Source organism: Balaenoptera borealis (genome assembly GCF_965194805.1).
Source record: "Balaenoptera borealis genome assembly, chromosome: 15".
Taxonomy (NCBI): Eukaryota; Metazoa; Chordata; class Mammalia; order Artiodactyla; family Balaenopteridae; genus Balaenoptera; species Balaenoptera borealis.
Window position 1 is genome coordinate 43946110 of NC_138871.1, and position 25410 is coordinate 43971519.

Below are 25410 nucleotides of genomic sequence, written 5' to 3' on the forward strand. Positions count from 1 at the left end.
CCTATGACCATTTTCTTAATTGTTTTGGGTTTGTTTTTGTAGGTCCTTTTCTTCTCTTCTGTTTCCCACTTAGAGAAGTTCCTTTAGCATTTGTTGTAGAGCTGGTTGGTGGTGCTGAATTCTCTTAGCTTTTGCTTGTCTGTAAAGCTTTTGATTTCTCCATCAAATCTAAATGAGATCCTTGTCGGGTAGAGTAATCTTGGTTGTAGGTTCTTCCCTTTCATCACTTTAAGTATATCATGCCACTCCCTTCTGGCTTGCAGAGTTTCTGCTGAGAAATCAGCTGTTAACCTTATGGGAGTTCCCTTGTATGTTATTTGTCGTTTTTCCCTTGCTGCTTTCAATAATTTTTCTTTGTCTTTAATTTTTGCCACTTTGATTACTATGTGTCTCGGCGTGTTTCTCCTTGGGTTTATTCTGTATGGGACTCTCTGCGCTTCCTGGACTTGGGTGGCTATTTCCTTTCCCATGTTAGGGAAGTTTTCGACTATAATCTCTTCAAATATTTTCTCTGGTCCTTTCTCTCTCTCTTCTCCTTCTGGGACCCCTATAATGCGAATGTTGTTGCGTTTAATGTTGTCCCAGAGGTCTCTTAGGCTGTCTTCATTTCTTTTCATTCTTTTTTCTTTAGTCTGTTCCGCAGCAGTGAATTCCACCATTCTGTCTTCCAGGTCACTCATCCGTTCTTCTGCCTCAGTTATTCTGCTATTGATTCCTTCTAGTGTAGTTTTCATTTCAGTTATTGTATTGGTCATCTCTGTTTGTTTGTTCTTTAATTCTTCTAGGTCTTTGTTAATCATTTCTTGCATCTTCTCAATCTTTGCCTCCATTCTTATTCCGAGGTCCTGGATCATCTTCATTATCATTATTCTGAATTCTTTTTCTGGAAGGTTGCCTATCTCCACTTCATTTAGTTGTTTTTCTGGGGTTTTTTCTTGTTCCTTCATCTGGTACATAGCCCTCTGCCTTTTCATCTTGTCTATCTTTCTGTAACTGTGGTTTTTGGTCCACAGGCTGCAGGATTGTAGTTTTTCTTGCTTCTGCTGTCTGCCCTCTGGTGGTTGAGGCTATCTAAGAGGCTTGATGGGAGGCTCTGGTGGTGGGTAGAGCTGACTGTTGCTGTGGCGGTCAGAGCTCAGTAAAACCTTAATCCACTTGACTGTTGATGGGTGGGACTGGGTTCCCTCCCTGTTGGTTGTTTTGCCTGAGGCAACCCAACACTGGAGCCTACCCGTGCTCTTTGGTGGGGTTAATGGCAGACTCTGGGAGGGCTCACACCAAGGAGAACTTCCCAGAACCTCTGCTGCCAGTGTCCTTATCCCCACGGTGAAACAGAGCCACCACTCGCCTCTGCAGGAGACCCCCCAACACCAGCAGGTAGGTCTGTTTCAGACTCCCCCAGGGTCACTGCTCCTTCCCCTGGGTCCCGATGCACACATTACTTTGTGTGTGCCCTCCAAGAGTGGGGTCTCTGTTTCCCCCAGTCCTGTCAAAGTCCTGCAATCAGTTCCCACTAGGCTTCAAAGTCTGATTCTCTAGGAATTCCTCCTCCCGTTGCCGGACCCCCAGGTTGGGAAGCCTGACGTGGGGCTCAGAACCTTCACTCCAGTGGGTGGACTTCTGTGGTATAAGTGTTCGCCAGTCTGTGAGTCACCCACCCAGCAGTTATGGGATTTGATTTTACTCTGATTGCGCCCCTCCTACCGTCTCACTGTGGCTTCTCCTCTGTCCTTGGACGTGGGGTATCCTCCTTGGTGAAATCCAGGGTCTTCCTGTCAATGATTGTCCAGCAGCCAGTTGTGATTCTGGTGCTCTCGCAAGAGGGAGTGAGAGCACGTCCTTCTACTCCGCCATCTTGGTTAATCTATTCATTTTTATATCTTCAAAAATTTCTATAAAGCCAGGAACATAGTAGACAGTGAGTATGAAGTATGTCAAAAAAAACAAAATTCTGTTTAAATATGTGGCAATATCATCCTATCATGGGAAAGAAAACACAAGAAAAATTCATTAGAGGTGACTTAAGAAGAGTTAGACTTGATATTGTTTAGATTTTAACATGTACCATGTTAAGGCAAACATCAAAGTATGATTAAATTTTCAAGTTAAGTGCCTATAATGGTGAAAAAACACGAAGAGTGTTCTGTTGGGTAGCTTAGTTAAAAAAAAATCCATAATTTACATTTTCTGTTCGCTAACACATAGAGCCCATCAACTCTCACAAGAAACTCCAACTGTTAAGTATGGATCCCCTGCTGTACCCCTAAATGCCTGCCCCCCTGCATCCCTTCTGCTAGGGCTACACCCCTGCTGTTATTGGCCCATTGCCCCATAGGTCTGCATATATGAACCCGTGGGATCATTCCCCCAAGACTCACACACCCTTCTAAGTTTCCATCCTCCTACCAGAATGTCTATACCTCCCAGAAGCTTCTACGGCCCTGGTAATGGCCTCAGGCCCCAATTTTTCAGAGCCCTTCTCTCCAACCATAAATGCTGTACTTGAAGTGGGATTGTTTGGTGACAGGACCACATCTAGAATTCCAATAAACTGAGTGAAAAAGATCTTTTAAAAATAATTTGCAAGTTGAACACAGTCTACCTTACTAAATCCATGTAAACTGGTAACTGAGAATAGACTGTACATTTCTTCAGACTGTACCTTTTTACGTAAACTCATAAAAACCAGAAGAGCACAGCGTCTTCTTCAGATGCATTTTTGCAAACTTTGTGCACTGTCCATGGAAGAATGGAAGAATATTTAAATGGATGATGTAACTAAAATTCTGTTTGACAAAACAAGAAGAAGAGACATGGAATTAGGGATTGAAATTAAACTAACACAATCACAAACAGCAATCATGAAACTACAGAAGTAATGCTCGGCTCTCTGAGCTGATATATTCCTCAATTCACATGTCTCTGGTCTTTTTGAGAGTGAAAATTGTCAGAGGCTATGAGATTAAGAATGAAGTCACAGCCCACTTAAGGTGAAACTCCTTGTAAGTGCATTAAAGGAGGGATGCAGGGAGAATGGCTCTATGCAGCGGCTCTAAGAATAAATATTTATTGAATATTTTACAAAACAGTCTGATTTTGGTGGGATTATTTGATTTTTGTGAAAGTCAAAGACTCTTTAATAATAATAATATCAATAAAAATAAAAACATCTTGACAGTGTTTTAATAGCATGTACATTTTTTCTTTAACTCCAAGAAGAAGAGCTAATGATATGCATGTAATTTTATCATGTTAAATGAGAAAAAAAAAAAAAAAAACCTGAAAATTAGCTATGGCCTGTGGCAAATTCCTGAATTTCATACTATTTTTGGGCTTTGCCCTAGGGAGGGAGATATATTATTTTGGATGTGAAAGGTCGTCCAGTGCATTAGCTGTGACAAGATTGCACAGACAGGTATTAAACTGGCCAATAGGAATTTTTCAGATGTAGTAGACATTGTTTCATAGTCAGTTGCTGCAATTTTCTGGCTCTGTGATGATATGAAATTCCAATATGAATGTGAGGCAAATGATATGAGTAGATAAAAAAATAAGAGACTCCTGTTGACAGTAAGTACAAGACAACATATGATATTGGGGGTACACATACCACATGGCTGGTTAATCTTCAAGGCTCATTTCATGTCAGAAAACAGAGCCAAGTGAGAACAGCCCCTTCCAAATCCAGACAGCCAAACAGAAGCCAACAATCCAATGCAACATTATCTCATAAAGCAAAGCTGTTTCCCCCGATCAATCTTCTTGAATAAAATAAAATGATGTTCAATTTTTTTTAAAAAAATATAAGATTGGTGATATTCAAGAAAGCTGTTGGGGCTTCGCTGGTGGCGCAGTGGGTGAGAATCTGCCTGCCAATGCGGGGGACACGGGTTCGAGCCCTGGTCTGGGAAGATCCCACATGCCGCAAAGCGACTGGGCCCATGAGCCACAACTACTGAGCCTGTGCTCCGCAGCAGGAGAGGCCGCGACAGTGAGAGGGCCACGCACCGGGATGAAGAGCGGCCCCCACTCGCCGCAACTAGAGAAAGCCCTCGCACAGAAACAAAGACCCAACACAGCCAGAAATAATAAATAAATAAATAAATAAATAGAAATTAGAGCACTGAATGTAAGATGAGAAAAGTTTAAAAAAAAAAAAAAAGAAAGCTGTTGGCATACGTTCAGGCTACACCATGCCATTGCTTCCTCAGCATGAGCTGCTTTCAGGAAAAACAGCAATTGACACTAATTAATACTAATTACTCATCTTGCTCGTATTCTTTGAGTTTTTCTGGCCTTACCAATATGTACTGTTCAAGTTCAATGCTTGCTTGAGGACTGGAGAATTTTTTTCAGCTCAGCCCTAACACATGCTACTTTCCAACCAGTGTCAGGAGGAAAAGGAACTGCAAATGGTCTGTGGTCATGTAAGAATAGAAGTTTTCATAGGTCTCAGGGGAGGTTATTAACTTATTAAAGATTTAATGTTTTATTATGGGATTTATTCCAACAATACATTTTATATCTGTATAGTTATTACAAGTAGGCAACACTGAAACTATAATTATTGCTACTGTCCTTATTATTGAAACTATCTTTGGTTTTATCCTATTATTATTGGTACTATCCTTATCTTATAGCATCTTTACTATATGGTACTCTGTGTACCATCAATGACTCTTCCTTACCCACTAAGAATAAGTTTTCTAATTTCTACAAATAATATAGTCCCATCCTGCCTCTTCAGCCTCAGCTTGTATTATTCCCTTGTCATACCATGGGCTCCCACTAACTAGACCAATTGTAACTCCCAACCACATTCTAACTAATGCATTTTCTTGATTTTAAATATATTTGCATAATGTAAATACTTAGGTATGATTACAGCAGACATAATTTTTTGGTTTATACCTAAGCACATATTTGAGTTTATATTTGGAGGCTGCATATTTGAGTCCTTCTAAATTTTGTACTTTTAGCTGGGGCTGTCTGGGAAATTTTGTCCCAGAAACTGCTATTCAGTTCCACAAGTGGCCTTTCCAATCTATATCAGTCTATAAACATGGCTTTTTCTCTGCTGTGATCCATACCTTGTCTAGGTTGAAACTTCACAACTTTCACAGACAGGAATTTAATGGTAACAGAAACTTGTAATTTTGTTTTCTTACCATTTAGTGTTTGTTTGCTCCTTTTTCTCTCAGATATTTCCCCCAAGATACAGTGGATCTGGGTTTCTGTGAGATGTTTCTTAATTTAAATCCTGTTCAAGACCTAACTCTTAATTTTACCTTCTAAGTTAATTCAGTATACTATATTCTTAACGCTATCAGTACATCACAATTTTTTAATAGAATTAGTCACTGAACCTTTGTATATGCATAATGCACTCTAGTCCCTATTTAAGTTAAACCCTTGTGTGGCTAAAGGCGAATGACACCAAACCACAAATGTATATGTTACAAATATCCATATGTATAATATCCTGGCAAAAAAGTCTTTGAGTCACATAGCAGATTCTGTTGAGCGACTTCTGTGGGTGGGGAGAGTAAAGGGGCAGGAGTTTATAAATGCTGATTCCTCAAGAGAGACACATAACATTGTCATACCTTGAGAACTGGTTGGTGGTACAGCAGAAGTGAATGATGTAACAGAAATGATCATCTTTTCTTTTCCTTCTTCCTGTCCTCCAAACACTTCCAGAGAAATAAGTAATCACTGTATTGAAAACTTGCAAGCACATTCTGTGTTCCTGAGGCATTTTTGCCATTTTATGATTGAACTTAGGCTCTTCATCACGTACATACTTTTAAGGTGGTGGAGCTCTGTATGAATTAACTCACCTCCAAGATGGTTAAACAGCATTTAGAACATTCCCTCTCCTAGACATAGAAAGGATTTCTCTTTGGGAATACTTATTCCCACATGACTGGTTTACTTATTTGAGCATTCAGACCTCATTGCTCTCTGAGAAAGAAATTACTCTGGAGAGAATCAGTATGAGATGGTTTCAAGCAAGGGAATAAACAAGGTAATAGCCTTCTTTATCATTAGTACTTATTCAGAAAGCCATCTGGAGTGTTATAGCCATAACCCTCCAAAAAAATTAAAAAGGAGGAATTATGGGATGGAGACTGCCTATTCTCTGGGGGAGTTCTAATCCTTCAAATGAGTTCTCACCAGTACAATCCAACAGCTCCCAGGACATTTCTAACAATTTCTGGGTGGCAGTTTACATTTATCAACAATTGCTATGAGACCTCAAAATTGAGAAAAGTATAAAACTAGAGCTCTAATACTTGCTAGATTGATCAATAACCTTAGGGACTATAGCTTCATGCTTTTTCTTCCCAAACACAAGTTTTAGAAGAAAAGTTAATAAAACAAAAATAAAAACCATGGGGACTGGAAAAGTTCTTCAGAATAGGAACAAATCATGACTATGGAGGCAAAAGGGTGTAGGCAGTGCTGGATTAACATACAAGGATGTGTCAAAGCACGTCCCAACAAGTTAAGGATCACATTAAACAAAGCTTGGTAACCTTCTCTCAAGTAGGCTTTATTGGTATTCAGAAGGGAAGAGATTGATGCTCAGGGCAAGTCGGCCTCTTGGCAGAACCTAACAGTTTTGGAACACAGAGGAGAATCTTATTTTTAGCTTTACCGTCCCAGAAATTTAGTTTTGCCACGGCACACAGTTTGGTCACATTTAGAGAGACTGACAGAAGCTAACCAAAGTTAGAGGAAACTAACATGTAGGATAGCCCAATCAAAGGATTTATAAAAGGCACATGGAGCTTATACATTTTTAAACATCATCTCCTACTCCTATAGAAATGCATACATTGGCCCATGCTGTGAAAGAACAGCTGTCTGGAGGGACGATTTTACTAGGTGAGAAGGAGGGCCTGTTCACTGCTTTGCCATCTTTCCTAGTGTGAAATGATGGTGCCATCAGAATTCGAAGTGGCTACTTTCCTAGACCAGGAACAAATTTTCTAATAAAATTTGCTAGGAGAAGACTTAAAAAGGCAATTTTCTTTCCACTTTGATATTCAAATGAGCAATGTGCAGGCTTCAGCTTTTCCCTCTCTTTCTGTAATAAGATGGTAGGAAATGTGTTTGTTGATTTTCTTTTTTCACTCTTGATTATCTAAAACACTGGGATTTGCAGTCCTTTAAGTTTCCCTTTGAGCGGCCATGAAATTAACAATGTTTTGCCTGTGTATGAAGCAGTATTTTTATTGTCCATTAGCTTTGGTTTCCATCAGCAGCTATCGCTATTTGGAGGATGTGGCTCTCCCTGACCTCTGATGGGGCACAGGCCTGTGAGTGTTGAGTCTCTGAGGTGCTCCTTGTACTAGGATAAGCTGGGGGGCCTGGCAGGCCTACCACCTCACTTGCAGAGCCTCCTCCACAAGTCGCTCTTGAGAGACAGAACATTCCATGTTGGTACAAGGCCAAGGAGCCCACAGCTGTGACTAATCAGCTGGGTGTTCCCTCAGGCTCTTCCAGAGAAACTGAGGTGGGTGGAAGTATGCATACTGAAAATTTGGGTACATATTTTGTTTCTCAGTGCCCTCTGATTTAGGATACAAGGGCAAAGTAAGAAAGCATTTTCTTTCCCTTTTCATGGGTAGCATCACTCTGGACCTAGACAGGGGAGCAGATCTTAGCCCTTTTCTTGGTTTCAGAAGTTTTATTTGTGAGTTTTTAATACTTTTGTCATTGTTTCAAACAGCTGTTTTTAGAGTTCTGTGAGGGTTTTGCTTATCTTGGCAGATTCAGTATCAAGAAGGCATATATCAAGCTTCATAGCAGCTCAAAAATAGCGAGACCCAAAATGCTTGAACTTTTTTCTAAGTGACATTTCTTAATAATGCAGTACATTTGGAAATATACTTACTAAGGTTTTCATAATCATCCTAGGAATGTAATATTTCTGTGGGATATGGAGAGCAAAAATCAAGCAGTTTTCCTAAGATGAGGATTTATCTATAGCTTTTAAAGTAATTTTTTATCCTCAAGAAAATTTAATAGGAACAGCAGAATTGTGGGACCCCTGTAGAGGTCATGTCTGAGCAAATGTATCTTCATTTGTTAAGTTGTTTACATGTTTATAGAAGCCTCATTCTCGGCAGCAGGCCAAGAATTCCTACTCAATCAGTTTTTACCTTTGCACAATCATTCTCAGTTTCTGAGTAAGCTGAAAAGGAAATTGAATATTCATTTTGAATTTGTTACTTGGCTTACTGTTACTAGAGACATGCTCAACCATGAATTTTTAAATCCGTGGATTGTTTTAAAAAAAGCCTTGCCAATTCTTTTAGAAATGTGAAAAGAAAACAACTTGGGAAGTAGGGAAAGTATTGAGCTATGAAAGACAGGATAGGGAGAAGTAGAAGGGGAAAAATGAGAGGTTGCTTTCTGTAGTCAGTGCATTTGTCTTAGAAGAAATAATTCTGAAGGGGAAAAAATTGTCTTTCCTTAAGCACATGAAAGGTGCCCAGATTTTATCTAATATTAAAAATCATGACATGTGTCAGATGGCTGTCAGGATTCTGAGATAATATTAACTTTCATTTCATGGCAGTGCTCTGCCACTACTAATTTTATATTTAACAGAGTCCATTTCTTCATCTTGCCTTCAGAGTCTCTGAATTCAAGATTTATTGATCTGGTGTCAATCAAATATGCTTTATTTTCTGAGTACCTTGCCTCACCTAACTGTCTGTAGCCCCTGCAAGACAGGACACTGTTAACACTGGTGAATGTGTGTGAAGGCCTAGCAAGTGAGAGAGGAAAGGTTTATCTGGGGTCAGTTTGGGTGGAGCATTAGTGCTAATTGAGAGAGTTCTAGGTCATGGAGCTTCTAGGTCATGGTGCTTTACCTACAGAGAGAGTGGATGTGGCCAGAAGGAGATCCTCTAAAGCAGGACTCACTTCAGGAGAGGATAGAAGTAGTGATTACAATGCTGGGGAGAATGACAGAACAGCTTTTTTGGGGAGAGTGGGTGATAGTGGAATATTAGCATTTTATGAGAAAAATAAGCATAATTTATTTAACAAAATAATCAAATCTAATTACTCAGTGTTATCAAATATATTTGAACAAAATGTATCCAATGTAAAGTTATGAACAAATATAAAAGTTAGAGACAAATATCATTAAATATAAATTACTAGCTACTAAGTGACATCTCTGGGCTCTGCCGTTTGCTTGGACTCCATTCCTCTCCATCCTGGGACCAACGAGATCACTCAGAGCTGTGACCTCCGATGGCGTCAGCCCGATTGGCCTTCAGTCATCTTCCTGTCATGTAGCTCCCCTGAGTGGAGTTGTCACTAATACTGCCTCTGGGTAGCTCCTCTGCGTGGGCCAAAGCAGTTTTACTTTAGCAGTTTGGTTTCTTTGCTTGCCGTCTCCAAAGAAGTGGTCGTGCCGTAGTCACTTCATTCTCAGCTGAGGCATCTGCCTGGGCCGTGCACTCCAGCCAGGTCAATCCTGGGCTTTTTGTGTGGGTCTGCGATAAAGTTGGGGGAAGGATATCAGAGGCAGCAGGAGATCAGTGACAAAGAACAGGAGGAATGGCTTGCAGTAAGGATGTCAGGAAAGGGGATTGGGCAGGAAGTGGAAGAAGAGGCTATTAGAAACAGAGATAAAAATGGCCAACTAAGCTACTGACCAGTGTCTCTAACATTTGCATGACCACAACGAAAGTACCAGTGTTTCAGTTTTTAAAAATAGAAAGGTAAAAGGTAGTGAGTGGTTTTCAATCTTGGCTGCACATTGGGAAGTTTAGTTTTTAAAATACTGAGGCTTGGGTCACACCCCCCACTCCCCCACCAGAGATACTGATTGAATTGTTCTGGGGTGTGGCTTTCTCATCAAAAGTTTAAAAATCTTACCAAGAGAGTTCCAACATGCAGCCAGTGTTAAGAACTGCAGTTATAAGTTAATGCTAGGATTTTGAAAATCAGTATTAAATCCATAAATGGAACGTGCAGCTGTTACCTTTATTTTAACCAAAGGGAAACAGGTTCATTTTTTTTTTTAATTAATTAATTTATTTATTTATTTTTGGCTGTGTTGGGTCTTCGTTTCTGTGCGAGGGCTTTCTCTAGTTGCGGCAAGTGGGGGCCACTCTTCATCGCGGTGCGCGGGCCTCTCACTATCGCGGCCTCTCTTGTTGCGGAGCACAGGCTCCAGACGCGCAGGCTCAGTAGTTGTGGCTCACGGGCCTAGTTGCTCTGCGGCATGTGGGATCTTCCCAGACCAGGGCCCGAACCCGTGTCCCCTGCATTGGCAGGCAGACTCTCAACCACTGCGCCACCAGGGAAGCCCAACAGGTTCATTTTTAAGGAGCATCTTCAGGTGCCAGGCATGGTGCTGAGTACTATTACCTTTTTTATTTTTATAGTAATACTGTGAAGTGAGAAGAGTAAACCCAATTTAAAAGGTGAAGAAAGTGAGGCTAAGGGAAGAGAAGTAATTTGCTCGAGGTGACAGTGTTTGTGGAGGTGAAGCTAGCAACTGGGACTCAATCCCAGGTTTATATGATTCATCTTTTTTCTTACCTTTCCTTTAAGACACAGTTGTAAAGGGTAGCTTATCATGGCTTGCTTGAAGACCTACATTCTTTTGTGCCTTATGTCTAGGGATAAGAAATGAAATCTGTATGTTCTAATCACTATAACCTATAAGATTGCTCAAAATCAGGGTTCAACAAATTATAACCCTCTGTCAGTTTTTGGGTGGCTTATGAGGTAGAATGGTTTTTACGTTTGTAAATGGTTGAAACAAAATTAAGGAAGGCTATTTCATGGCCCGTGAAAATGATACAAGATTCAAAATTTGGTGACCACAGATAAAGTTTTATTGGAACACAGCTACACTTATTTGTTATGTTTTATCTGGGGCTGCTTTCCCACCACAGCAGCAGGGTTGAGTACTGGCAGCAGAGACCATATGGCCAGCATAGCCTAGAATATTTACTATTTAGCCCTTTACAAAATAAAGTTTGTTGACTTCTGCTCTAAAGTAAAACCTGATAGAGAAATCTTAATGTACAAAACTGGCATATAGTATAGAGAATGCTTGTTTACATTAACAAATATATAACAATACAAAACAATTTTCAAGGTTCTTTGAAGGTATAAGCTACCCTAGTGCATTTAGGTGTTGGTTTAAAAATCATTAGGTGCCCCTGGGGGTTGATGATTATATAAATGTAAAGCAAAAGCACCATGAACCACTATTCACAGATTAGTCACAGAAAAAGGTAAAAACCCTCACAAATGATGTCACTAGCAACTCAGAATTAATTGTAATAACTCCATTTATTTTTAGCTTTCCTTGTAAATTTAAGTAGATCAGTGCATGATTCTGTTTCTATTTTTGCACTAAGTTTCTTTTTCCAAAATTTCTACTTTTTAAAATACTGGTATATACATCAATGTTTTCAGAAATGTACTAATTCAGTAATATGCTATCTTTGCTGTAGCAACTGTACCAGCGTCTCTCAAAATATGTTCCTTGGATCACATGCATCAGAATCATCTAGGATGCCTGTTTTAAATACAGATTCTAGGGTCTCAGACCAGATCTACTGATTCAGAACCTCTGAGGGCAGGATTCTGCCTCTCTCCAAGCTCCCAAGGTGAATCTCATGTATCTTGTAGAGTGAAAAACCCATGCTACATCATGGGTGATTCTATTGACAGTTATACTAGGAACATAGATTTAGAGGAGCAACAAGCAGGGTGTACAGATTCCTGCAGAGAAGTGGAGGAATATCAGGATTCTGTATTCCCGGAGTGTATGATTGAAAGCAAATAGGGAAACCATCTTGCTAGTAAGAAGCAGATTCATCCAAGTGGACAGAAAAATAATAGAAATGAGGAAACATCAAAAGAATGAAAGCTGGGATGGATTGCTGATAGTTTTTTCTGCTTACCAGAATATGATTGGTCTAAGCGCCATTTCCCTTCTTGGCATCCTTTCTTCATCCTAGAAATGACCAAGTGTGCCAGGCATTTATGTTTGCTCTTTCAGATCCACTCTCCATCCCTTTCCATCTACCCTGTTCTCTGTCTGGGGGGGCTAAACTGTATGGACTCCCCTGCCATGTGGCTTCTAGTTGGGGTCATCAGTGGGGTGCCCAAGAAGGAGATCAGAGAGAGGGAGTGAGGCCCCCTCACTGTGGAACCAATCTGGCTACCTGTCTCTTTGGACTGATAGTCGTTGCTCTGTTCAAGATGGCCTTTTCTACATAATACTCCACTGCCAGGTTCTGTTACATGCTTTTGCCTTGTCCCTTTGGGTCTGAGGGCAGTAATAGCTCCGTGGTTGCAAACCCCAGGTTAACTACAAAATCCTTTATGTTTCTACAACCTGCCCACATGTTTATATATATTTAAACACTCTTTGAATTATTCTAATTTGACTCTAACATCTGTTTCCTGTTTGGACCCTACTGAAACAGCAACCAAATGTCTACAGGTGGAATCCAAAAGGAAAGGGGGCATCATCTCTTTGGTGAGCAAAGTTGTAGTTCATCGAACATGACAAGAGACCTCACATGTACTATTATCCTGCCTAAGACCCTCTTCTCTCCACCTTTTTATCGGGCTAACTCCTGGTCATTTAAAAAGTCTCACCTTGAATGTCAGCTTCTAAGAAATTCCTCAAATGGTTCCACCAAACTAAATTAGTTGCCCCTGCTATACCTTCTCATAATATGCTTTATTTTTTCCTTAATTGTTCTTATGCATATTGTAAGTCATTTATCTTATATTATCTTTGGACATCTCTCACACTAGACTGTGATCTCTAGGAGGGTTCTGACTATTTTGTGTTTAACACCTGCCCTTTGCAAGTGCTCATTCAGTTTTTGTTGAATATGTGCATGAATAAAATATATCTATCCTAGCCAATTTCACTGTTATCCTTTTCCCCTGGGAAAAACTATGACATATATAAACCATACCTATATAGCATGCTATTTTCTGTACTTCCATAAACCCAATAATAGGGACCAATTATGCCATTGCCCACACAGAACTCTAAATCTCAGGTGAATGGTTCTACTTGTTTCCCAGAAACTTGTCTATTTTATGAAACATTTGCTGTAAGAAAGGAGGCAGAAACCTATCAAACAAATTGTCAGTACTTGATAAAGTAACAACAAATCATACAAAGCAAGAACAATTGTGTGTTAAGTGTAGGACTGGTGCTAGGTTAAACTCGGTGAGTGGACATTTAATTTACCTTTTCCTAACAAATGGGAAAAAGACCCACTGGATCCCCACACTCTCCTTTCCTTCTCTCCAGAGTATTTCTAATCAGAGACACTAGCAGACATCTACTTATAATAAAAGGCTTCTCCTTAGAGAATCAAAGTGACAGAAATTTTTAGGTAGTAAATTTGACAAAGCAGCAGGTTTTCATTTACTGCATTCTCTTTCTGAGAACTTAGTTACATTTCCTAAATAAGTAGCCTGGATTAGATGAAGAGAAAAAAAATTTTAATCACTCCAAATATTTGGAGATAGAGTAACTAGTGAGAACTCTTCATAATTTGTTTTCTCCATTCCAATGCCTCATCCTGTGTGGATTTCAGTTTCTTTGTAGCCTAAGTGTTTGGGGGACACAGATGTGAATAAGTAAGGTACCCCTACAGATCCACATCAGCCTGTGTTTAATTTGCATTCCTCATTTCATCCATTCACAGTCCCCACCCCATTTCAGTTTTTCTCTTCATGGAACAAAATACCCCAGCCCCAAGGACTCATCTCTTTCTCTTCTTGAAGGACTGCAGTCAGTGCAGTTTCTCTTGCCAGCTGCCACCTCATGCTGAGAAATCATGCAGATAACCACCCTTCTCCAAGTCATCACAAGCCCAGAGATGCTCTTCCTGCATTGCACCAAATGCCACAATGAAGAAAAGAAAATCAATCAGGATCTTCCTGCATTTCAGTATGGGCTGTGACCTTCCTCCTTTGTGAGTGATTTCAGGGAACAAGAGAAAACTATTTAGGTCCTGTCCACTAATTTGCTAATGTTTGAAATTCCTTTGTTAAAGACTTAACTTAAGCTTAATATTATAGGTCCTGTTTAAAAACAATTTCCCTGTGTGAGATAACCCACAGTACATTGTTAATCATTGACATTTCAGTTTGAATAAGATCACCAGATGCATTTTGAACGTAGATTTCTATAACGAGTAGGGGGCGAAAAAACATGAGGACCCCGAATTAAGCACAGGGGAGAGCAGAAAGGGGACACTTGGCTCTCAGTATAAACAGCATCTACTTTTGCTTCCGTGCTTCCCTTACCCCAGTCCCAATTTCAACTAACATTGTTACATCTTGTCAGGTATTGAAGGCATTCCAAATAAAGTAATAGGCAGTGAATTTTCTCCGATTATTGCCAAGCCAGATAAGTAGTGACTTCATTATTAAAGTATGCATATATTACAGAATTAATATAAAAATGCACGTTTTAGACTTGTCATATATATATATTTGTATGTGTGTGTGTCTATTTCTTAACATGAGTTAAAACAGTATATGGATTCAGCATTACCCAAGGCAGTGGAATTTAAAGACGTGAAAATACAGCAATCATATACATTATTTTGTACAATTACCCTTCAGTAAATGCAAACAGGGACATTTATTAAGCGCTTCAAAATTTGTATCTCCACCTAGTGGTGACTGATGGAAATAACATGTTTTTAAATTAATATTTTAAGCACTGGGAGTGGATAAATTGAGATGTTCTTGGTCAATCAGCATTCGTTATCAATTCAGTTATATTTTTACGTGGGATGGAAAGTACAAAGTAAAGCTAGACGTGCAGTTGGCAAAGGGAAGCCAAGTTCTACTACCCGTGAACAATGTAGAGTAGGCGTAGATTATTCAATATGGAACAAGCCAGGATTTCAAGCAGTATTTATATAGCAGAAATCTCATAGGACTAAAGGATAAGGATGGACAGTTTATTTTGAACACCAAGAAGGGAGCCAGGGAATTACCTCCATTTGCTCTTTTTTTCTGAGAACATCACCTAATGGCCATCCTTCTCCATGGCTTCCCAGAGTCAGTCTCCTTGATGACAAAGAATGTTTGCGAGAGAAGTCATTTTGCGATATGAAAGAACCCCTTAGTTTCCTCAAGTGTCTCATTTAAAATCCTACTGAGTGGAAATATCAATAAAAATTTATCTTAAACTGATATAGGCACAAAGCATATCTGCCTCCAGACTCTGAGGCTGCCAAAGGGAAACACTTAGTTGAGGGAACAACTTGTTAAAAATGTGTAAGTTCCCTGTTCCAAATTTTCCCAGAGCCTTTCTTACATGAATTCTTTCCCAGATAAGGTAGAATAAGTCCCTGAGAGAGATACCTAGGATTTTTTTTTAATATATAAAAGAAAGACAAACCTGGTTCCATTTTATCTTTTTTTTATGTGATAAAAGAAAGGATTGCTTAGATATATCAACTATCATAGAGCTTTCATCCTGCTATGGATGGGAAAAAATAATAAGTCTAATAAACTGACTGACCATAACATTTATAGATTCACATAATTTACGTAAAATTTCATACTATTTATTGTAAGTTGCCTCAGTGCTGGAAAAATCTAATAGACACCTTATGTATGCAGTTCCTTAGGCTTCGCCTGTGCTTGCAAAGGACAATGACCTGAGAATTTATTCCAAATTCCATGGACAACTAGGACACTTTATATTTTTTAATTTAGTCTTGAATTTCTGGCTTGAATCACAAGAATTTTGATTCTTCACTTGAGCTTGCTTATTTATTCACTCACAATGCAGTGGTGATAGTGACAATACCCTGATTTTCCCTTGCATAATATTTTATTCATTCATTCATTCATTCTTTTATTCTGATTTGATTAAAAGAATTCTTTCTGGATTCAATGGCTTTTGGCTGTAGCACATAGTTTTCTGTCTATGTATTTAACGAATCCTTATTCATCATGTTATATATCATGTGTGGAGTTAGGTGCTGGGAATACAATCATAATTTGGCACTAGATGGGATGAAGTTTGTAGGAGTTGTTTCTTTGAAAAATATTTACGCCAACTGCCAAAGCTATAACAAACCATGACATAATTAATGTTTACCTCTGATGGCTTTTTTTTTATAGTCATCTTTTATTTATTTATTTATTTATTTTTATATTTATTTTTGGCTGCGTTGGATCTTCGTTTCTGTGCGAGGGCTTTCTCTAGTTGTGGCAAGCGGGGGACACTCTTCATCGCGGTGCGCAGGCCTCTCACCATCGCGGCCTCTCTTGTTGCGGAGCACAGGCTCCAGACGCGCAGGCTCAGTAGTTGTGGCTCACGGGCCTAGCTGCTCCGCGGCATGTGGGATCTTCCCAGACCAGGGCTCGAACCCGTGTCCCCTGCACTAGCAGGCAGACTCTCAACCAGTGCGCCACCAGGGAAGCCCCTTACCTTCCTTTTAGTTCTGCAAAGATTTCTGCGAGGAACTGCTGTCTACCTTTTCGCAGTCATAACTCAACCCTCCCTGCAGGATGCTGCCTGCTATAGAAGCAGCGTCCTTCTGTCGTCTCTTACCTACAGAATTCTGTCCTTCTGAGGCTGAATCACATTGTCACAAAGCACACCCGTAGGCCTGAGCGTAAGCAGAACTGTTTGGGGCGGTTATAGAGGGAGCTTGGGCACTTAGGCTGGGGTGTCCACCAGCCTAAGGCATCTGAGACACCACCGGCAGGGCTGGACAGAGCCTGGTCAGGAAGTAAAAGGGTATGAGCTACAGGCCTCCAGCCAGGGGTGACCAAGAGCTCCCAGTGCTGTCAAGTAGAGGATCGATCATATGAAGGTAGGGAGATAGAAGAGATTTTATCTGTCATTCTAGTAGCTCTATTTACAACTTTTAAATATTTAGATATACATTATGTGGACTCCATTCATTCTCCTGCCCCCAGCCCTGCAGAGGTTTAGGAGAGGCCTGATCACTCCTTCCCACCCGCTGCCTCTGCTCTGCGCCCGCCCTGCTTGGCACCCCTGCCTCTCACCAGCTCCCCTGGCACTGCTCCTGCCCAGCTGCTCTGCCGCTGCTTCTCTGGCACCAGGGCCTTTACTGCTGTTCCTCTTAGGAGGTGTGAGAACCCTCCTGGTACGAAAGCTGTTTGGGAAGCACGCTTTGCTCCAGGTTTGCCTTTAATGTTACCCTCTCTCAGAAGTGAACCCAGACTGTACTGCATGTGCTCTTGTTTTGAAAGAGACACTAAGTAAAATACATCTTTCTGTTTTTATATACAGACTTCACAGGACTCAGATATGAGTCCAGTAAAGATAAGAGACATATTCCCATGACAGAGAATATTATCCTGTGAGGAGATCAAAGTTAAGGAATTTGCCTAATGATGTACAGAAATAAGTGACAGAACTATGCTTAAATCTGTGTTTCTGATTTCAAATCTAGGGCTCTGTATGTGATACCAAGCTGGCACTTGGTTTCATTTTATCAGCACTTAATTACTTCCTTTTGAATTGTTCTCTTATTGTTTTATTCATGTTTATTTTCCTTGTCTCTTAAGACTGTAAACATCTGAAGGCAAAGTCAAATGTTGCCAGGGCACTATAGGATAATGCTGAGAAAATAGTAGATGCTCCGAATAAATTATTGGATAGCATAAGCTTGGTCTTTGGGATAATAATGTGCTCTATCAAAGACAAAAAAGTCTTCAGAGACAGGAAAACCTAATTCAAGTCTCTGCAATACCACTTACTATTCGTGAGATCTTGGACAAATTGCTTAATCTAAGACTTTGTTTCTTCATCTGTAAAATGGGCATGTTAAAAAAAATTTACCTAATGGAATGATGATGATAATTCAATCATATAACATAGGTAAAGCACAGAGAACATAATACACTCTTAATAAATATACTGTCTAGCTTCATCCTCATCATCATTTTCTAATAAAATTTCAGAAATCACATGGCAGATAACATTTTGCCATTTTACTAAGGAGTCCATTTACTTAATAATCAGGGACAAGAACCCACTTTAAGACTGGTAAATGTGTTAGCAACCAGCTGTCCCATTAACTCCATGAATATTTTAATGAGGTTTACAGCTCCACTGGATCTATTTCTTCATGAACATCAGCAATAAAAACTTAGTAGATACCAAGGATATGTTACAGAGAGTCCAGTGGCTCATGAAGAGCTGACGCATATTCATTTCTGGATGTAGTGGGCATGGGTCTCAGGGGGGCTGAGCTGGCGTGAACAGGAGCTTCATAGCCACTACTTCTGCTCAGCCCACTTGGTTTTGCAGAGAAAATATTCGGCAACACTCAGAGGCATTATCTGCAGCACTGGGCCATGCACTTATTGTTCTTGAGTGAGCTCATTTTCATACTATGAAAAAGAAAACCTTACTCCTCTCTTATCTAAGAACTAGTCCTTGTTTTCTATGTTTTGAGGGAAGAGTTACAAAAGCTCTTTTTATTATAAATGGGGTCCATTTTACTACCTCATCATAACTCTAGAAATTAACGCTTGCATAGCACCTGAAAGTCTTAAAAAGACAGCACTGTCTAAAGATAAGTTGTCCCACATTTCTCCTGTGTCATATGTATTAGACTCATTTGAAAGTTCCTTGAGGACAGAAACACTGCCGTTTTCTCCACTGTATACAGCCCAGTGCGAAATACATGCTATGAAAACCAGGGCAGGCAAATCTTTCCTCGGACCCCTCCCCATCATATTTGCTTATCCCCACATTCCTCATGTTCGATACAGGCCTCAGACAGGCCACCTGCCAGTTGAAGAAACCTATTTAAAGAATTGACTGTGGTTCAACATCTATCTTTCAGCTCCAGGCATAGATGGTTTATTGTGCAAAATAAAAGGCTTGGGTATTCAGCTGACAGAGAAAGTAGAAACCTCTTTGTTTGTTGACAGAAATAAAATGTGTCTTGTCATAGATGTTGATATCACATATTAATCGCCCCTGCTGGGGAGCATGGGCCCCCTGGTGTGGTGTGCTATAAATATTGATGTGCTCACCCTGAACCGGCAGGATGCCTGGGAAGCCATGAGAGGTATAGATGAAAGGATTTTTTTTTTTTTTAAAGAAACTTTTTTTTTTAATTTTATTTATTTATTTATTTATTTATTTATTTATTTATTTATTTATTTATTTATTTATTTATTTATTTATGGCTGTGTTGGGTCTTCGTTTCTGTGCGAGGGATTTCTCTAGTTGGGGCAAGCAGGGGCCGCTCTTCATCGCGGTGCGCGGGCCTCTCACTATCACGGCCTCTCTTGTTGCGGAGCACAGGCTCCAGACGCGCAGGCTCAGTAGTTGTGGCTCACGGGCCTAGTCGCTCCGCGGCATGTGGGATCTTCCCAGACCAGGGCTCGAACCCGTGTCCGCTGCATCGGCAGGCAGTTTCTCAACCACTGCGCCACTAGGGAAGCCCCAATGAAAGGATTTTCATAAAGGTGGGCTCAGTTGCTCTCCATCCTCCTTTTTTCCTGCTTTGAAATCTATGCATCTCCAACTAATTGCTTCCCCATCCAACCGCACAAAGTTTGAAAAAACCTTTCCAGATATTCCAGGAATATGGTGGACTCTCCTTTCTCTTTTCAAACAGAACACCTAATCCTTTTATCGTGTACATTTTATATGGTTTGGGACAGAAGTCACATCTTCCCCAGCTGGCTGCCTGTTCAGTAGAGTGAAAAGTTGTCTGGCATCAGCTGCTAGTGAGGAAACATCCAGGCCATTTCAGCTGCAGGGGCAGAATTTTATGCTGTGATGTTCTTTTCAGTTCAGGGAACACGTTCCAGTAATCAAGTTGACAGTCTTTCTTAAAGTTACATGCCGACCAGAAGAATATTGTTGTTTCTGAAGACTGAGCAAATGCTGATGCTCACAATTGCAAAATGCCAGTTATCTTTTGGCATATTTGCTGTTGTTTCACTGCTGTTTACAAATCCTTGCCAACCATAAGATATAGTCTGAATTGTGACCAGACTGACGTCAAAAATAAGGTCTCTTCATGGAATTATATAGGGACATATTCCTTCAGCAGACTGCATTGTAGACGATTTCTGCAATAAGATATTTTACTTTTTTCATCTAACATATTTATTGAGCATCCAGTATATATCAGGCACTGTTCTAGGTACTGTGGATATAGGGATAAACAAGTGGGGCAGACAGACAAGGTTCTCTGCTGTCACTTTATGGTCTCATAATAGGACCTCCAAAAAGATGAATAAACAAGGAACACATCAGTTATATATTCCGAACATTAAAACCGAATAGGAGACCTGGTGGTTACTGTGGATTGGGTAGTCAAATAGTATGAAGTGTACATTTTTTAAAGTTACCTGCAGATTACAGATGGGGTAAGAGATTGTGCCAAGCAGCATGTATTCCTCATGCAAAGGTGTTTAATGTGGGAGCGTTAGGCATTTTTAAGGAACAGTTGGTCAATGCCTTTGAATATTTTTTAATTTTAAATGACAAGAGAGGCAAATTTGACTGAGGGTATGTGAAAAGAGAGTGCAGGAAGCACAAAGAAACTGGGTGGAAGCAACTCTTTAAGGATATTTCACAAAAAAATTACTTTAAGGGCTTCCAACAAAGGTCTGGACAACTAGGACCGAGAGCAGATGGCAAGATCACCCAGTCTTACCCAAGATGAGAAATTTGTTGGTGAGAGAGATTCTAATGGGTCCTCTATCTCAAAAGGCTATCCTGGCACCCTTAGTTTGGAGGAAAGCCCATCTGCCTTGGGAAGCAATGACAATTCCTCTCTTTTGTATCTGTTCTTAGTGCTTGGCATAGAAGTTAATAAATGTTGTGTGCTCACATTTCATAGATGATATCAGTGAGCAAGCAAATGTGAAAAATCTGACTCCTTACCCCCATTTGGAAATCTAGACTAGCCGGAAAGCTATGGAGAATGTCCTGTCCTAATCTCTACCATTCTGAAGCACTTGGAGAGAGAACTTTAAGGTAGAAAGCAGCATATGATTCAGAATATTGCTTAAAATTGCTCTAGACCTTTATTTTTCAATATTTGCAAATGAACATCTTATGAGAAATGCCAGTGAATTGTAGTTACTGGCCTAACTTAATTTGACTTCTTTTTGCAATCTCATAAGTATGCTTAGTCCAGGAAAACTAAGTTTTTTTGTAGTGTAAAGTGTGCTTCAGATTATTCTCTCAGGGAAACATACATTTAAAAATAGGTCACATTGACTAAATTTGTCTGACTTTTTTTTCATATGGAAGGAAGGTTTTTTTCAAAGCAATTTTTTGGCTTTAGATGTTTTCCCAGAACCTAAACTATCACATTCACCTCAAATTTCCGCATGGGAAGTTTCTTTTTAGAAATGGTCTGAGAAATGCAATTAGACTCTTTTAGGCGGGGAAGTAGCTCAGGGAATTTTCTGTATCCAAGGTTTGATAATGACTACTAAAAAAAGTTCTCATATTTAAATGACAGTTGACAGCTTAAGAAAGACAGGTTGGATCCCTGCGCCTATCTTCAGAAGCTTAAAGTTAAAGAGATCAAATAATTCTGACTGAAAGCCGTGTTAAAGAGCCCAATCAATGTGGGAAATAGATTGTAGAGTCTGATCACAGGATTTATGCAGAAATTGGATTTCACAGATATAATGTGAATCACACAAAGCAATCTATCCAACAGGGGAAGGATCTGACAGTGTTTAGAGATTTTATTTTGGAAGGGTTTGAAAACACTGGGTATTTCAGTTTATTTTAATGACAGATGAATAGGAGATGCTAAATATTTGATATCGAGAATTTTTTATTGAAATAAAATTGTATTAAATTATTTACAAAACTGTTTCAAGCAACTTTACCAAAACTATAGGGCTTGAATCAGTTCTATTCTTTGCAAAACATTCTATTTCTGTTCTGGATTGGTGAGACAGTAAACATTTGTGAATGTTTCTGGTCCCTACTGAATTTTGATTGAAAAGAGAAGAATAGGTATTTTGATACTTACTGTGTTCTTTTTCTTGGGCTTTCTGACCTTTCCAAAATAGAACTGTCAATTGAATTAAATCTTGTATTGAATACTTTCCAGTGCAAGGCTTGTACTTGAAGAAAAATGAGTGAAAAAAGGTCCCTGCCCTTAAGCTATTCAATCTAGGGTTACAGGCATCTTTTTATTGCCCATTGGTATCACTATCTGAGATTTCTGTATCATCTTAAATTCATCCCCTAAGCTGAATTTAATTCTCACCTTGGTTAATGTTAGTGGTGAAATACAGCCTGAAATGTAGAAGACACATTCTTGAAGCCTCTCTTTATTTACCCTTCACACTCAATCAGTTATCAAGTTCTTTCAAATATATCTCTTCAATATGTCTTAAACTGAGTTTATATTCTCATGTCTAAGGACATAATTATTGTTCCTGAATTACTAAAATAGTCTCCTAAATTCTGTATACATGTCTATAAGTATAAAGTTATCAATTATCTTTTCTTGAAAGGTCTGTCCTTCTCATTTTAACTACATTTTATTATTGTTCATTTGAAAAATGCTTAATTATGAATCAATTTAAATAAGAATACAAATAATAATTACTACAATTTATTGAATGGTTCTGATGGCTCATGTGGTGTTCCCAGGGCTTTATGCATATTCTTTCATTTATTCTCAAAATAACCATATCAGGTGAGTATTATTAGTATCTGCATTGTAAGATTAAGCATATAGTATTTAAAGGTTTACTTTTTATAATAAAATGTATATTCTTTTTATGAAAATAGTCTTTGTTTTTCTTAGTTGGCTAAGTAAAATATTTAGCTCTTCTAGAGTAATTCTAATGTGTTGATTGATTGAAAGTTAGCTGAAATGCAAAGTAGACAACCTCTGTTTGATTGTGGGATGGCTTTGATAGATTCTTTTCCTTAATTAGGCCTGTCGTTTAGAAAGATACTCTGACAACAGTTTATATGATGTTTTATTGGATATTCTACCACATGGCAGGTATTCCCTAAATTTTTGTTCAATAAATAAGGTTTAAAGACTACTTGATATGCTGTTATATAGATCAGGAGAGATGAGAACTCAGAGAGAGTGGAATTCATATGAAAAGGAGAGGTCAGATGTTACGTGCCCATAGATATAAAGTGATCAGAATTTGGTGATAAAAGGAAGTGTCCAGGAGAGCTCTGGAACTTTAAAAGCCACCAGGAGAATAGTGATGTTGCATTGGTACAGAAGGATGAGAATTTTCACGGGGGTGCTGGAATTGATCGAAGCTTTGAACATTTGAGTACAATTACACAATAGTTTTGTCTGTTTATTTTGTTAATTTTTAAGATGATTATTCTTATTTCAAGCAATTAAAGCAAGTTTCTTCTAGTTCTGTCATACTTTCTAAATAATTTCCAGTCTCCATCCCACTATCAGTATCTATTAAAGAAAAATCTCTCATAAAAATAATTTAGACTGGCATACTTTTCTTATGGGCATTTATATTTTAAACCAACTTTTTGATTGTGGAATTGTATTAGTGTGTACAGCAAATTACCACAGCATAAAATAACCTGCATTTATTATCTCAGAAGTTTTGTGGGTCGGGTGTCTGGGCACAGCTTAACTGGGTCCTCTGCTTAGGGTATCATAGCTTACAATCAAGGTGTCGTCCAGGGCTGGGTTCTCAGCTGGAGACTCAGGTGGGGAAATATGCACTTCCCTCTAGCATTGTTGTTGGCAACATTCAGTCCCTTGTGATTTTAAGTTTCACGGAAGCTTGCTTTCTCAAAGCCCACAAAGGGAGAAGTAAGCTAACATGATTTAGTCTTTTATAATGTAACATGATCATGGGAGTGAAAAGCTATCACCTCTGCTATATTCTGTTGGTTAGAAATGAGGCATAGTTCCTGCTCTCAAGGGGAGGGAATTTACAAGGATATGAACCCCAGAAGGCAGAGATCATGGGGCCACTTAAAGTATGTCTGTTACAGGAATAGACGAATTGGCTCATGGTGAAAATTTTACTGTAGTTTAATTTCTTGTTTTCCAAATCTCTTCTCAACATATTAACTTTGGTTAATGAGGATTTAATGCTGTTACCAATGTCCTACTATGGCAAAATGTACTCTATGATGAAATATCTGCTCTATTTTTTCCAACTTTATTGAGATATTATTGACATGTATGTAAGTTTAAGGTGTACAGTGTGATGTTTTGATACGCATATGTATTGTGAAATGAGTACCACAATAAGATTAGTTAACATACCCACCCCGTCACATAATTGCCTTTTTATTTTTATTTTTTTGATGATAACATTTAAGATCTATTTTCTTAACAAATTTCAAGTATATAATACAGTATTGTTAATTGGAGTCACCATACTATAAATTAGATCCCCAGAACTTATTTGTCTTATCACTGGAAATTTGTACCCTTTGACCAATATCTCCCCTTTTCCCCCATTGTCTCTGGCAATCACCATTGTACTTTCTATTTCTATGATTATGGCTTTTTCAGATTCCACATATAAATGAGAGCATGCAGTATTTTTCTTCCTCTGTTTGACCTATTTCATGTAGCATAATGCTCTCAAGGTCCATCCATGTTGTATAAATGGCAGGTTTTCCTTTTTTTATAGCCGAATAATATTCCATTGTATGTATATACCACATTTTTTTTTACTCATTCATCCTTCCGTGGAGACTTAGGTTGTTTCTATTTCTTGGCTGTTGTAGATATTGCTGCAATGGATATTGAGATGCAGATATCTTTTCAAGATAATGATTTCATTTCCTTTGGATATATACCTAGAAGTGGGATTGCTGGGTCATATAGTAGTTCTATTTTGTAATTTTCTGAGGAACCTCCATACAGTTTTCCATAGTGGTTGTACCAATTTACATTTACACCAACAGTGCACAAAAGTTTTCTCTTCTCCCATCCTCACCAACACTTGTTTTCTTTTGTCTTTTTGATAATAACCATTCTAACAGGTGTGAGGTGATTTCTCATGGTGGATTTGATCTGCATTTCCCTCCTGATTAGTGATTTTGGGCATCTTTTCATGTATTTTATGGCCATTCATATGTCTTCTTTTGAAAAATGTCTATTTAATAAATCCTTGTTCATTTTTCAATCAGACTGTTTGCTTTTTTGCTGTTGAGTTTCTTTTTTATATTAACCCCTTATTAGATAGATGGATTGAAAATATTTTTTTCCCATTCTATACTTTGCCTTTTCATTCTGCTGATTGTTTCTTTTGTTGTGCAGAAGCTTTTTGTTTGGTATAGTCCCAGTTTATTTTTGTTCTTTTTTGCTTGCACATTTGGTATCATAGCAAAGAAATCATTACCAATACCAATGCCAAGGAGAT

General features: G+C 38.9%; 2 long non-coding RNA genes across 3 annotated transcripts in view; one reads left to right on the forward strand and one right to left on the reverse strand.

Moving 5' to 3' along the window:
- The window catches only part of LOC309612520, a 398586-nt gene extending 396715 nt beyond the window's left edge, over positions 1-1871 (reverse strand). Inside the window, exon 1 of the long non-coding RNA XR_014235242.1 lies at positions 447-1871. This is a non-coding gene — a long non-coding RNA (uncharacterized lncRNA). The remainder of the gene's footprint in view (positions 1-446) is intronic.
- LOC309612494 overlaps positions 1-25410 on the forward strand; it is a 947061-nt gene that overhangs the window by 757538 nt on the left and 164113 nt on the right. The window lies entirely within an intron of this gene.